The sequence below is a fragment of the Centroberyx gerrardi genome, chromosome 7, assembly GCF_048128805.1.
Source record: "Centroberyx gerrardi isolate f3 chromosome 7, fCenGer3.hap1.cur.20231027, whole genome shotgun sequence".
Taxonomy (NCBI): domain Eukaryota; kingdom Metazoa; phylum Chordata; class Actinopteri; order Beryciformes; family Berycidae; genus Centroberyx; species Centroberyx gerrardi.
Window position 1 is genome coordinate 28,195,645 of NC_136003.1, and position 16,005 is coordinate 28,211,649.

The 16,005-nt window shown below is 46.2% G+C and overlaps 1 protein-coding gene across 1 annotated transcript in view; it reads left to right on the plus strand.

Annotated features, from left to right (window-relative positions):
• The first annotated feature begins 2,359 nt into the window (after nucleotides 1–2,359).
• Nucleotides 2,360–16,005, plus strand: part of LOC139908241 (RNA binding protein fox-1 homolog 3-like) — a 104,381-nt gene continuing 90,735 nt past the window's right edge. Inside the window, exon 1 of the mRNA XM_078284496.1 lies at nucleotides 2,360–2,461. The gene's annotated coding sequence lies outside the window, so the exon portion shown is untranslated. The remainder of the gene's footprint in view (nucleotides 2,462–16,005) is intronic.

The following is a 16,005-nucleotide window of genomic DNA, read 5'->3' on the forward strand; positions in this document are numbered from 1 at the left end:
AATGTCACCAGTTTAGGGTATGCTTAAATTTTATTAAATGGAAGAAATGCACAGATGCTCCAGTGGTCCAAAAATGCAGAGTTGAATCCATTTTTTTTTTTTTTTTTTTGTAGTGGGGGGAAAAAAACATTGGCTCTACAGTACATCAGAGTTTGTGATGGGGAAAATTGAGCTGCCTCTTCTATGTGACATTTTCTTACATACAAATATAGAAAATTTGATTATGTGCTCTATTCACAATACGCAGCCACCGTTAATAATGCCATAGCTGTCTGCAGTGTTGTAACAGATCGGTTATAGACGAACAGAGCAGTGTGTTATCTAACTTTAAAAAAAAATAAACGCTCTAGGTCTGCTGATTTCAATTTACTACACTGCTCTGAAATTAGTTGTGATCATACTTGTCATAACAAACAGTCGCTCCGGCGATCTGCTTTTTTTCTTCTTCTTCTCTTTTTTTTTTTTTTCACTATCATTTGGTCCAATTTCAGCAGGATTTATTCCTTGTGATGTATGAAATCCCTTCCAGTGGACTGGTACCAAGCATATCAAAAGCAACGGGGAGAGAAAATAATGAAATGGTCCAGCAGAAGGCAGCTCACAAGGGTTATATGAGGCTCCAGCGATGATTCCTTTGACAATAACATACAGTAGATATATATATATATATATATCAGCGAATCCGACACGTGTTTCCTTTAAGTTACGCCATCGGTTTATTTCCCCCTTTTCCTCCTTTTAAATCATGCATCACGTCTCTGTGTTTCCAGCACTGAGCCATGCTTTAGGAGAGTGTTCACCGTGCTGTAATTACAACATGCACAATGACCTCATTCTGCTGTGTCAGTAGCTGGTAATGTATAGCCCCTTGATCTTAAACTGCAAAGAAAAAACGGTGTGCACTTATTTTCAATATGCTGACTACATTCCCGGCATTTTTTAGACATGGCCGTGACGGCGGATCAGAATTTGATATAAGCACCGGTGCTCCTATTCGTCTGACAAAGTCCCTCTCTCTCTTAATATGCATTCAATAATGTGAAATGATATTAGCTGTAGGAGCTCATTGACTGTGCACTCGGGGTCTTGCGGTGTCTCTCCGTCTCTGTCTGTATCATGCTCTTTATCTGTTCCTCTTCCTCTTATGCACACACACACACACACGCGCGGGCACGCACACACACACACACAGAGGAAACGAGGGAAAAAAAAAATAGAAATAAAGAGGAGGCTTGAACCGCGGATAGCAACAGCAGCAGAGCAATCACACCGTAGCAATGCCCCCCACGCCTGGCCCATTAATAACAGTAATACGCACACCGCGCCCAAGCCAGCACTGCCGAAAGCACCACTGACACTTTAATGGGCATTTTTTACTTTTGTTTTTAAATAATGCATGTGCTGCTTGTCAGCACTGCTTCACTCCACCCCTGGTGTGCCTTTGCGGCGTTCCTTTGTGCAGAAATTACAATGGGGACCTGTGTTTTCAGTGCTGCCTGCTCCATAAGCTGCATTCATCACATACATGGGGACGTCAGTGTGCAGTACATCACACTCTTGGGGACATCTGTGTGTGTGTGTGTGTGTGTGTGCGCATCTGTGTGTGTGTATGTGTGTGTTTTTGTTTGTAAAGGCCCCTCATTGGCACCGAGCTAATTAAGAGTGTCTTTTGGAGGGTGTGCTGCGTGCTGAGGCGCAGTGGCAGTGGCCAGCACTTGGCATGGAGCGGGAGCTAGAAGACGGCTGATGCTACATGTTTCATACAGCCTTGACAACGTGCCAATGTTGTGGTCTGGCCGTCGAGCGCGCCGCTGCCCGACGCGGCGGTGTCACCCTCCAGGGCTAGACGGGAACTGTGTTTAAGTGCTGCGATGATTCGGAGGTGACGGCGAAGCGTTTGCGGGGTCGGGACTTTGGGGTTTGCCACGCTGGCGGGGTCAAGCGACGGACTGAAGATCCCTGCCTCTTTGCAGGTTGCAGGTTTTTTGCACTCTGTGTTTTCTCTGACACTTGCCATGTTCATACTGTAACTAAGAATCTCATTTGGTTGCACAGACGGCCTATCATGTGGAGTTAGAGCGGTTGGGCAACCTTATTGATTTTAGAGGAGCTACCTATCTCTATTCGTCATTACCTGTAAGGTCAATAAACCTCTGAGATCGATATTTATAACAATCAATGCCGCATTCTCTATTATTTCTCCTTCCTGTGCAATGATTTCCTTTGATTTAATTTGCCTTTTTTTTTTCATAACAAAGAGTCTTGCTGCCGCTGGACTGCATGGACTCGCCCCTCGCCGGTTCCTGTCCGTTTCAATGACGACTGCTTGTGTTTCTCTTGTGTCCCCGCAGGAAACACGTTGTGTAAGTCAGGAAGCATTGCTGTCTTCGGGAACGTGGTGTACAGCGGACTGCTGAACGATCACCTCTGGCATTTAGGAGTGCCCCTCTTCACAAGACTGGTAAGAGCAGCAGGCCCCCTCTGCGCACACTTACCTCCATTTTGTAGTGAGAGTTTCATGCGGCTCTGTTGGACCCAAAGAGGCTTCAGGTGCATAATTCCCACAAGTCTCTAATGGGCTGGTTTTGATGCCCCCTCTGTTGACACGTGTTATTTGAAGTTGTACTCAGCATTCATGATATGACAGTCCTCTGCTGCGGGTTTAAGACTAGGGAACCCCGCCACTTCTTAGCATCTTGTTTCATTTCAGCCTTTTAAAAAAAAAAAGATCTTTGCTCTCTCTGAAGGCTTGAGCTCCAGGTAAGAAACTCCCATGTGAGGCACAACAAAGATGTCAGGCAGACTCCTCCAGTGTCTTCTCTGGCCCTAGATTCAGAGGTGAAGGCATGTGTGGGTCTCTTCTTCCCTTCCCATTTGAGGCTGGTAGAGTAAGTCTAGTCTGCTACTGAAGAAAAGGACCCCAACTAAATAATTCATGGAATTTAGTTTTATGGCGACAGCCTAAGCAAAAATTACAAGGTTATAATTAAGGGCTGGAGTAGTTGAAGCCCGTGTTAAGAATTAATGATAAGTCTATCCATCCCTACTTGTCAGAGGGAAATTGAATGTTTGTTTTACACTTAACTCTCACTGGTGCCGGCGAATGTGAGCCGCTGTACAAAAGAGATTCTTGTGCATGCGCGTCAGCCGTGAGGATCACAGAGTAATTTACCAAAGAAAAAAAGAAATTCAGAAGAGCACTATTTCTTCCTGTTAATTACCCTCCTTCTAAGCGGTTCGCAAGTTTTCATCAATGTTTATTATTGATTAAATCTGTCGTCGTAGCTGTCATTTATGAGTTGGGAATTGCCGTTGATTGGTGCACAAGGGTTGCATATAATTGGGTTACATTAAATAGATAATTCAGCTGATCTCATAAATGTCTAATGTGAAGGCTTGTTTGATTATCAATTAATGTCAAACGGAGATGCAAGAGGCAGTTAGGCTTCCAGTTGGGTTTGCCTGCTTCCCAGACCAAGTGGCAAAGCTGTTGCTCCAGTTGGATCCTTCTCTGCACGGCTCTACAAGCCTCACTCATTGCAATGCTGTGGATATAAATGATCAATTACCCATAGTTTGTTTCTGCCATGAGATAAGTTGTTTAAGTTGTTTATGCCCTATGAGAAATGTCACTCATATTCATTAATACACCTGATAAGCACGATTCATGCCTGAGGTCTCCCAAATATCTCACCAAAAGCTTCATTGATTAAAGCTGTGGGTTTCTTTTTTTTATTTGCCACTTATATATATATAACAAGGAGGAAAACAAAATATCTGAACACAAACTCAAACACACACACACACACACAAGCATACACACACTGACACATACACACCCAAGCTAATAAACGATTCAAAGAAGTCTTTGAAAGATGTGAAAAATGATAAAGACATCAAACAACATAGCTGTCAGGTATTTGGCTTTCAATTAAATAGAAAGGCTTATTATTCTCCAAAAATGTGCCTGTTGTTCTTGGCCATGAAAAGGATGAAGGGGAAAACAGAAAATTTGGGATATTTTCATGGTTCACAAGTCAGACAGGCTTTTTTTTTTTTTTTTTTATAGAATAGAATGATCTCAAGAGTTACAAGCATTTGAATAGTTTCTGCAACAAATACTTTTGAATGTGAACACACACACACACACACTGCTCATACGCACACACACACACACACACACAGAGCTAATGAAGACAGCTAATGACTGCTTTCGTGGCGCTGACATCCTCCCTGTCCCTTCCCTCCCCTTCTTGGAGCTAAAGCCGAGCTCAAAGGCTGCAGGAACACTTGTTCGAGCGAAAGGTGCGAGTTCCCGCTGCGACGGCGAGGCGCGGCCGCGTACGGCACTCGGCGCGCCTGCCGCCGACACACCGGGCCCGCCCGGCAGTGGTATCAGCATGGCATGCAGCAAGCCTCCCCCCATCCCCGGCACACAGCCCCTAATTACTGCACAACACTGCCAGTTTGCAGCCCTGGGCCAGTACTGCCTGCTCTATGCCAAGATGTAAACACTGCATTATTAACACTACATACAGTCTGCGCACACGGCTATGTTTGATGTGCTCGACGTATGTGTACACAGAGGCGTTAGTTTAGCGGGGATTCTTTACGTGAAGCCGTACAATAGATTTATTGTTTCCTAGAGAGTGAGCTCAGAAATCAGCAGATGGGCGATTTGCCGTGTATACTGTGATGTATGCTCACAAATTATGTTTAATGATATCTTCCAGGGCTAGGAAACAAAGCCGTCCCTTTTCCAAGGCTAAATATACAGGGTGTGTGAGAAGGGCTGGAGTCACAGGGATAAATGACGCCATATTGTTGCACTTGTTTTCCCCACACACACACACTCACTAGTTGTCAGGGTGGCTAATGTCTGAGGTGTTTAGGGTTTCTGATGTAGGTGTGGGTTCAAATCCCACTTTTGACAGGCAGTTTTTGCAGTCGTTTAATTGGCAGCTTCCCTATGATTCCAGACTTTTCGAACACCCTGTAGTCAAGTTAAGTCAAAGTAAAGGTACATTTATTTATAGAGCACATTTCATGCAGTGAAGCAGCTCAAAGTGCTCTAATAACATGCTACAAAAATAAAAACAAATACATCAAGAGACATAAAAAAAACAGCAGATGTGAGTCCAGGGTCTGGTGGATGCTAATGTTTTTAGCCGAGTGGCTACCTGGCTAGCAGCTAGCTAGCAGCAGCAAGTAGCAACTGTCACTAAAAACAACTGGAATACAGAACTCAAGACACCGCATATATAAAAACGGGTTATGAGCTTGATTATTGCATGTAAAAACTAGTTCAAAAATGGTCAAACTTCACCACAGCAAACACGCAGCAATCTTGGTGCGCAGGAAGGACCGAAAAAGCTCACAACACCCGTCATATCGCTCTCGTTGCAGTTTAGTATTTCACAACACCGAAACCCTCTCAGAATCCCTCCGCTCAGCCTTACCTTAGCGACGAGCCATATTTTCTATTGAAATGTCAATACCTACCTGTGGTGCTGATGAAGACGCATAAAAAACGAGCGTAGCCGCGGCTCAGCGAGTTATAAAAAGTGCCACTCCATAAAGCGAAGTGTGCGATTATGAGAAAACTAGTCTCGCAGACTCAGGATGGGAGTTGCGCGTCTCTTCCCGTCTTCGGGGCCAACCGGGGGCTCAGGCCGTTACAGGAACCAGCTGAGACCGGACAGCGCAGGGTCAGGTATTTGACGAATGGGGACGATTGGGCCGAGCGAGCCGTACACATGGGGAGCCTTCGGGTTGAGAGCGAGGACTCCGGGGACCGCGGCTCATCGTCTCCTCTAGAGTCTTCCTAATGAGACGATGACAAGATCCGAGCGCGGTCCGACAGAAGACGCTCCGCAAGCAGCGTGCTGCAGAGCGGAGGCGAGATCGGCATAAAATATTAAGACGAAAAGAACTCTTGAGTCGGCGAGGGTCGGAGTCAGACGGACATTTTAGGGCGGTGTGCGCTCCGTGTGAGGCCTTCCACTTCCTCTTCCCTTTGAAAGCCCTCTCTTATCTTTATAATGGATGGCAGAGTCTCTGGGGAGTGTCTAGACTACGGTGGGAAATCTAAATGGTCGGGAAAGCCACTCGCATCCTTGGTAAGCACTGTAGAGCGTGTAAAAAATAAAAAAAATAAAAGAGGAAAAAATGGAGGTTGGGAGAGAGACAGGAAGGAGAGGGGAGGACCAGGCCTGAGCCCACAACAACACCATCTTCTCCCGAATTCCATTTTCATCGGTAATTGAAGGCTGGAGATCCCTAGAAAGGAGACATGGGGATTATATGATGCTAAAATGCCTTGAGATTCTCAACTTATTTTCTCCATTCTACCTTTTTTTTTCTAATCCCACAAACCCCAAGTGCCCCGCACATTAGCTTCAGACCATGATGCTTTCTCTCTGCCCCCCCCCCCTCCACCCTCCACCCCCACCTCTGCCCCCCCCAACCCCTCCACCCACCCCGACTGTTTCTCTCTCTCTCTTTCGCCCCCACCCTTTTTCTGTTCTCCCTCTCTCTCCCCTCAGTTATTTATGAGGAGGACTTGAAATAGACTTCAGTATTTGATAAAAGCGTGATCCTTAATCCGAGTTGCCTGAGAAGTGCATTTCATTTTTATTTCCCATCAGAGATTGATGGAAGAGTGGGGCGGTTACCCACTCTGTGATTGCTAATGTAAATCCATTGGGTCTGGTGGACATGTAAAAAGATATGGACGAGTTGTATGTGCATGGTAATGCCAGCAATAAGAGATTGTGTGTGTGCAAAGTAATGAGAAGTCTGGCCTGCGATGTGATGGAGAGGTAACAAAAGAGGAGAGGCCAAAGAAATATATGATTTATGTCTTGATTTATCACATGTGCATAACACAATTCATACACCGTACACACATCCATCTAAAACAAACCATTCTTCTAAAACGCCACGCGTCGTAAAGACACACACGTTTTGCACGATATTTGCAAAATCACCAATTGAGATTCCTGGAATACCGGTCTGGTGTTTCATATTTCAACGTTCACTTGTGCTTTCTTGGAGGAGGGGAAAAAATAAAATGGGTGATAAATTTAAGATGACAGTTACGCCATATGAATGAGGCCCCTTGTGTATCAATTCGCTCAAAGCCAGCTGCAAATTTAACTCAGCCTCCTTATGTGGCAATTACTGATGGGTAACATAACCTGAATATATCTTGCTCTGTTCATTACGGCAGTGTTCTCTATGGCTGGCAAATGTTCTTTAGGATCCTACAACAAATTAGCTCATCCCCCAGGACATCTTTTATTGGATGATCCAGCACTAGAGGATGCCGCAAAACCACTCGAGCTCTCCGCAGCCTGCCCCGGTTGCCACAGGGTTAATATTTAAAAGCGTGAGCTCCCAGTCGTGTATTGATGATATGTTTTGAAAATTGCTGAGGCAGGCTCATTGTTACAATGCTGTCTAAAAGATAGCCAAGCCCCCTCCCTTTTTTTTTCCCCCTTTACAGCCGCCAGATGGAAAACACACTAAAGCATGTAATGTAATATAGCTTGGCACACAAAGGCGTTTCACACCCTAACCAAATTCATCTGGCCTCTGATCTGCCGTATAACGCCACCTACTACTTCCCTCACACCAAAAGGGGTTTTTTACCTAACACACTCCTGGTCACCAACCAGGGAAAAAAACCCAAAACAAAACAGGAAATGCATGTTATACATCGCACACGCAGGCGAACCACAGGCATACACGCATTCAAGACAGTCAACCTCAGCAGCTGAAAGTAGAAAAAAGTGGAAATTAGGCTGTGCCTCCCAATTGCCTGTGGCATACTTTCAGGTTTTCTCTGAGATCCCCTATTTTTTTTTTTTTTTTTTTTTTTTTTTTTTTTTTCCCTTTTCCTTCAGCATTGTCTCTTCTCCTCATTGAACTGAAACTGCCACAACTTCTGTGCGACGTCTCAGTCACAGACAGTGAAAAGAAGAGAGACAGAGAGAGAGAGACAGAGAGAGAGAGAGAGAGAGAGAGAGAGAGAGACAGAGAGAGAGAGAGAGAGACAGAGAGAGAGAGAGAGAGAGAGAGAGAGAGACAGAGAGAGAGAGAGAGAGAGAGAGAGTGATGCGTTAGTCCTCCACTATCAACAGCATCATCATCAACAGAAGCCTCTTCCCTCCCTCCCTCCCTCCCTCCCTCCCCCCCCCCCCTGCAGAGCTCTCCAGTCCCCCCACCACCACCACCGCCAACACTAACCACCACCACCCTCCTCCTCCTCCTCCTCCTCCTGCATTCACCCCCCCCCCCCCCCCCCCCCCCCACCCCCGAGCTCACCCCCCTCCACCCCGGGACGCTGAATTTTACAGTACCGTCTGCAGGATCCCGGTTTGTTCGGCGCACTCCTCTATGCAGAGCAACACGGCTCCAGTGGAGGAACGCTGGAGGCAGCTGTCAAGCGCAGGCTGCTGCTGCTCTAGTTGAGCCTCGGCGCCGTACCGACTGATTTCACATTCACCAATAAGAGACAGCACAAAAGCCAAGACAAGAGTGAGAGAAACCGAGTGGGAGAGAGAGAGAGGGAGAGAGAGAGAGAGAGAGGGGGAAGCAGATAGAGAGCAGAGAGAGAGAGAGAGAGAGAGAGAGAGAGTCTCGAAGTGAGTGGTGTGGAGAGGCAAGTGGAGTCGAAGAGTGTCAAAAGAAAAAAGAGGTTACAACACCTCCCCAGCTCTCTTTCCTTTCTCCCGGCTGCTTTTTTCCCCCCCCCTCCTTGTGTTGGCTTAGAAGAAGAAGAAGAAGAAGGAGAGAGAGAGAGAGAGAGAGGAAAAAAAAGGAGGCTTTTAAAAAATTAAGGAGGAGGAGAGAAGAGAAGGGGAAAACCTCAAGTCAAGCCCCATTGAACAATTGAGAGGGAGGGCTGCCTCAGCGGAAGAGGGGACCAGTAAAGCCGCTCTTTCCAAACGGTCGGACTCGCTTCCTCCTGACGCCCACACGCTGGACTGGACTGGTCCCAGTGCTCAGCCCCGCTCTCCTCCGCTCGCTCGCTCGCTCGCCCGCCCTCACCTGTCCCGCTTCCGAAATGATGATGTACTTTTGGGTGAGTACCGGACCACAAACAGTGGAATCTCTTTTGTTTTGTTTGAGGGTTTTTTTTTTTTTCCCATAGAGCTGAGTCTTAACACTGCTCCGGCACCGAGAGCAGAGAGAGTTGATGTGTGTATCGTATGCGTCAGAGTGTATTTGTACACAGTCGTACCATGCGCCTATAGTATGTCGGTGTGTGTGTGTGTGTGTGTGTGCGTGTGTGTGTGTGTGTGGCGTAGCGCCCTCCCACATGCATGAACAGAGCTGATGGTTATTCCACTTCCATGTGTTGTTTTATTGATGCTGGAGCGCCGGATCCTGTAGCCGTATGCTATAGAGGCCTGCGTCTACATGTCGTATTTATTCAGCCTTTAAACGAACTATTGTTATTCACACTTATTTTACAGTCGGTCTGCCCCGGCATACAGTACGCCTGCCATTTGAAACCATATCTGCCCATTTCAACGGCTGGCTCCTCATAACGCCTGCTCAGGGTCTTTTGGGGACACATTTTGAATTCCCCCCCCCCCCCCCCCCCCCCGCCTGTAGCCGCGAACGCATTTCAAACGGCTTTTTACAGTGTTGTTTTGGGTTGTATCGAAGTCGTTTTCACCCAGAATTCCTCTTATTTTTTTTGTCTTTTCCTAAATTAAGCAGCATTAAGGGTAGAATGGGGATGATTACAGATCGTTAACCAGAGCTGCTGATTAATTCTGTATGAGATCATGTGTGATTAGTCAGATTGGTTTTGTCTCCTCTGTGGTTTGTATTCACACCACAACAATACCCGCCCAATGCTCACTGCTTTGCCTTTACACTCATTATTCTCACTAATGCAGATCGCAGGCCGTTTTAATCCACCACATTTGTCGCAACTTGCCTTCACAGAAATACGAAGTAAATGAAATTATTCTGTGATGCGGCACATATTTCTAGTATCGCCACTGTAAACTGTTCGAACTGTAATGAAATCACAGATGTGCCTGCTGCATTGAGGAAAAGCAGGTTGCGCGTGTGCTGTACTGTAGCTATTGATTTTGAGTTCAGATTTCTGGGGAGAGAGGATCTTTTCTGGGGGAAAGTTACTCTACGTGGACGACTCCATTATAAATGACCTCATATTCGAACCACAAGAAAAGTTTTGGGTTTTTTCCACGTGGAATGAAAGTGACAGCAAGGTATGTGAATAACAAAAGCATGTTATGAATGAAATACAAGTAGCTATTGATTCGGAGCTCAGATTTCTGCAGAGAGAGAATCTTTTAGGGCGAAAGTTACTCTAACTGGCCAACTCCATTAAATGACCTCATATTTGAACCACAGGGAAAGTTTGGGGGGTTTTGTTCCAAGTGGAAGTGAAGTGATAGAAAAGTGTAGCAAAGTATATGAAAAACAAAAGCATGCTACTGTATGAATGAAACAGAAGTAGTTATTGATTTTGAGTTCAGATTTCTGTGGAGAGAGGATCCTTTCTGGCAAAAGTTGCTCTACCTGGACGATTCCATTAAATGAGCTCATATGTGAACCACGAGAAAAGTTTCCACGTGAAAGTGAAGTGTCACTGGGAAAAAACAGGATGTGAAGTGTAGCCCATTTTTCCAGGCCTCCCTCTGATTAAGCAGAGCGGTGCTGGACCAGCGCAGGCCTCCTCGATAGTCAAACCAGTTAAGTTTTGTAGAGAGGTGCTGCTTGCTAACAGGGTGTTGATGCTAATTGAAAGAGGCACCTCCCTGTCTTTCGCCTCTTTGAAGGTGTGCTGTGGGGTTGCAGCTCACCTCACACCCCCGCTTTCATCATCATGCACCCCGCCGGCCGGCCGGCGCGCCGACCACACACAGATGTAAACTCAAATGAAAGTGGCTGCGATGCCGGCGGTTTGGTAGTCCAGGCTCCCCGGCGGTACAGTGGGGCTCTGGCACTGTAATGGTCTTGATCTGGCCCAGCTAATGTGGTTGAGCAGCTACTGGTGGCTGCACACGTGTGTGTGTTTGTGTATGTGCATGTGTGGATCTATCAGTGTTGGGCTCATTATGCAAAAAACTTTTTTGTTACATCTCCAAAATGGCAAGTGCATCCATTCTTACTTCAAAAATCAAGATAACTCAGATAGATGTGAATGATCAGAGAAACGTAGAGGTGTTGATGTCCAATGTTGTTGTCATCTTTTTGCTTGATAAAACCAAAGTCGTAGGAAAACTTCCACACAAAGAAAGTCAACTTTTTGTAACCATTTTGTATCCAGTGTAGCTACAGCGGACTAATTATGAGGAAAACAAATCAGAGGATGGGGATAATCATAGTTTTTAGATAACAAAACTTCAATCTGATATTTAGAGGGGGTGATAACAAAAGTAATGGCTTATCTTTTTGATTGGTAACTGCAATATACCCGGCAAGCATTTAACGAATGGGACAAGCAGGAGGTGGCCAAGTTCAACGTCAATCCCAACAAGCACAAAATGTTCGCAATATGAGTACAATTTACCTTTAAACGGCTTTAGAAACTGTTTTGATCCGACATCAGAGATATTTAAGTCCTGATTTCACAAAACCATGCAGGTAGCAGCTATGGACGACTACGGACGTCGTCTCAACTTTGATTTTCTCGCTATATTTACACAGGTTTTCAACAGCGGTGCAGGCCGTCGTATCAACATCTATCCAAAGCCAAAATGTTTGTTAATTTCTGAAATGGAAAGGGTAATGCATTACACTCCTCGCTCCTGAGAAGAGTAACCTCACTGCAACACGTTACCGAGCAATGCATTAACCACCCAACACTGATATCTATACGTGCCATGTCTGTGTGTGTGTGTGTGTGTGTGTGCGTCGGTTGGCCAGCGTTTAGCTATGAGAGGAGGGTGGGACCGCCTCCTGTTTGAGCTGCAGGTGGTGAGCATTACCTGCGGTCCCTCCGGAGGCCTGTCAGCCGTGCATCAGTCTGGGGAACCTGCAAGCTCCCCTCATTAGAATATTTATTCACCAAGCAGATGTTCTTATCCGGGGCAATTACCTTTGGCTTACATTTCCCTGTTGCCCACTGATATAGATGAATGTGTATACAAAGACGTCCCGCGTTATGCATGGTGCCCCTGGGTGCCACCCACCTTATCCCCCATATGCATGGCGGGCGAGCCAGCGGCCGTCTGGTCCGCCGCAGCGTGCAACCCAAACCCAACCTCAACTCCGCCGTGGTAATTGGAGGAAGTGGAGGCGACATTTCCTGCGATGGCCGCGGAGTGATGGAGAGCCGGCCTGTGTATCATTCTCTCCACCCGGCTGTTCCTTTGCATTAGAGAGAGAGGGAGAGAGGGAGAGAGAGAGTGGCATGGAGTGGAGAAACCATGCATGTTTCTGTCCTCCCCTCAATGTGATGAATAATTTAGCAGTGCAGGGCCCTCGCTGTCGAGTAGAGATGGTGGTAATGGGGAGAGTGGATATATATGGCATGGCAAGGAGCAATGGTTTACGTTAGAGTTCCCCGACCAACGCACTCAAGTATGCCGGGGGCTGCTCACTTGGTATGTTTGGCCCGTATTAATGCTTTGTGTTTATCTCTCAAAAACAACTGAGACGTCCATAAGCTGTGGCTTAAAGAATCGGGAAGGAGCCGGTGTGAGTCATTGGAGCAAGTGGTCATTAGCAGGAGTGGCTTCCCTTTAGGGAGATGCTCCCTCAGATGTTTGTTGATATGGGACATTATGGCAAATTATTATCAGTAGGTTACATTTCCTGAGAAGACATTTTTTTTAAGATGAAATGGAATAGCTTGAGGCGCCGCCTTATATGCCCCTTTGAAATTGCTTTACTTACATACCGCATATACGTACGTGCAGCTTTCACATGTTGTCGAGATGCGCTGTGGTTAAAACGCATGCGTACGGCCCGCAGCCTCTGGTGAGACATTAAAAATCAACATGGAGGGTTTATCAGCCTAACCGGCAGAGGCTGTTGAAATTCACGGTGGATGGCCGAGAGGCTGAGCTGATCAGCCATTCTGGGCGGGAGGGCAGCGAGTCCAGGCCGCCGGTTTCATATTGCAAGATGAAGTGCTTGCGATCGTTTGTTAATGTATTAATTGATCTGTGTCCTCAGACAGGCGAATCAGGAGTAGTGTCACGTAGACTCTTTAGTACTCCCCGAGACGCTTTCATTAGCTGCTGCTAGCCGGCTCTCCACCCCCATTACAGGAGCGCGTTGCCACACACTTTACCTGACTGCTGTAATAACTTTAGACATTTCTATCTCGCCGGCAAGTCCTCCGACAGCCGGGACAGTTTGGGGCTTAGCATCAAATGAGAGGCGTTTCTTTGAAAGCTTATACCGCAGGTGATTCACTCCACGGCGTCACGTGGCATTGTTTTGTCTGCGAGTTGTTATGACTCTCGTTTTCTTGTAAGATTCAGTAATGGCTGTCGCAATCAGTCATTAACTTTCAACTTAATGTTTTATAATCTGCAAGGCGCACACGCTCGGTCTGATGTAACAGCTCTGCTACAAAGCCTTCTTAAAGAAGCAGTGTAGTGTGTGTATCCGGGAAACGTGTTATCTATGTTTAACACATGGTCAGCCTATGTTGAACGATGCGATAGCCGCACGGTACATTTTATGCGTTAATGCAGCAGTCATTTCCGAGAGTTCAGCATCATGGAAAACCGCTGAACAAAGAAAAAGAGGAGGAGTACAATTTAGGTTTTTTTGGGGGGGGAAATCCAAAATCAGACCCCACCCTTTGTGCTCCATGGGATCATTAGCAATCAGTAGCTTTAACAATAATTCTGTGTGCTTTTGCTCTCTTCCCCTTGGGGCTAATGGGTCTAGAGCCCAGCTAATTGTGATTAGACTCCGACAGCGGGTTTTACTTGCAGGATTTTCACACCACAGTCCTCTTTGATATTAGCTGCACAGCTGATAAAGAGATTAGATACAGGAGAAGGGGAAGGAGAGGGAGAGGGAGAGAGTGAGAGGAGAGGAGAGGAGAGGAGAGGAGAGGAGGGGGGGGGGGGGTGTTCTCCTTAAACTACAGAAAGACACCTACACGGGGGAAATCACTGGCGAGTTTAGCTGAGGAAAATAGATCCAGACGCAGTAAAAGCCTTGCGCTCGCTTATTGCACCTGCTATCATTAGCGCTTTTGTACACATGGTCAGCCTCCCAGGGAAAAGTCATTATCCAGCTGTGCCGTTATTTTTCTGCTGTTTTCTCCTAGTGGAGTGTGACTTCAGGGCTATAGCCAGCGCACCGTTTAATGCCTTCCAACACAATAAAGGACTCTAGCCTTAATGATGTGGGATTGGATGGCCATGCCTCAGGTTGTCCGGGGGCTTGTGAGCCGTTACTGCGAGCGGCCATTTTGCCTCGGCGGCGTAGAGGCTCCGCGTCGATTCAAACTCCAGCCATTCCAGAGGAGGCGCAAATAAAATCTGTTTCAATGATTAACGGCCGCGTTGTTCACCGGGTCTCTTCTGCTCAGGAGAACGAGAGAGTAAAGGACCGCAGCTCGAGCAACTGTCTGCAAAACAATGAGGAGCCGGCGGAGTAGTGGGATGGAAACTCGCCAGCGCAACGTGTTAGACACTCTTCCATGTTAAATCGCCAGGTGATATTGTGTGATATTGAGTCAGTCAACACACCCGGACGAGCGAATCACGAGCAGAGGGGGACGTGTTAGACTCCACATCTTAATTTCTAATGCAGAATAATGCATTAAAGCTCTGCCGCCTTTTCACCAGCAGCACAGGCCACCCGGCTCCCACTGTGCCTCGTCCAGGAGAATGAAATATTAAGTTTAAGGCTTATGGCACCACCGAGAAAAAAATGATCCATAAAGAAATTGGAGCAAAAGTTCAAAGATGCTGCCCCCCATTTTATGATGTCTTATAAGATTCACTTATAGGTAAAACGCTAATCAATAAGATAAGACATCACTGGAGATTGAACACTGATTGGAAGGATAACATATAAGCCCCAGGATCATAGCGTGTGTCATTTAGGCCTAGCAGAGGCAGAGAAATCTATTCCTGGCCAATTTAGACTAAAAAATGTCCCCCAACAGCTGATCCAGAAAAAAAAAAAAAAAAAAGAAAGAAAAAGAAAAGGCTTCTCTCAGCACAGGTTCATTTGTAAAAACCGCCTTTCCTCTACCTTTTCTCACAAAATGCGGTTGAGCTGTAATATTTTAAGTGAGCTTTTCCAAACCCATGTAGCGGTTATTCTGGGTTGGTTTTTTTTTTGCGGTCGGCCTGTTGCACCGCCAGTAATTCCAAAAGTCTCACATGGCAATCCTTCATTCTCTTCAGCAGTGTTGGAGCAGAAGGCGTGTGCATCGCTAACACGTCTGTGCCATAGATATGCCCTAAAGTGTCAGTTCTCACACACGGAAAAGATTGGAGGAGAGGCCCCAGTGAGAATGGCAGAAACATATCCACTGGCAACTCGCCACGCATGATAAGGAATCCACTTCTGCCCCTCTCCCAGCAACAAATGTAATTTGTGCGCTTTCCACTATTTTATACACAATTATTCAAATAGAATTATCAAGTCGTATACTCTTTAAATTTCAGAAAAAAAGGAAGAAGAAACAGTTGGCAGTAGCTTTCGTGGTTATCATCGTACCTCCCTGACAAACAGTTGACAATTTCCTGAGCACTGAAGCTCAAGGGAGTAAAGCGGGATATTAAATTTGGCAAATTACGACGACGACGCAATTTTCAACCGGCATTCTCCATATATGTTTTTTTATCTTTATAGTTGCAAAGGCTCTATTTAAAGCTTGTTATATACTCTTCTCAATCAATCCCAGGGAGTATAAAATCCCCTGTCACGTAAAAGGGGTTAAGAAACAGTGTGTCACACAGGCTGTAAAATTAATGGCAAGAGAGTGACATTAGTGTTATAGGTTATTGAGCGATTTCGGGGAATTTATGACCC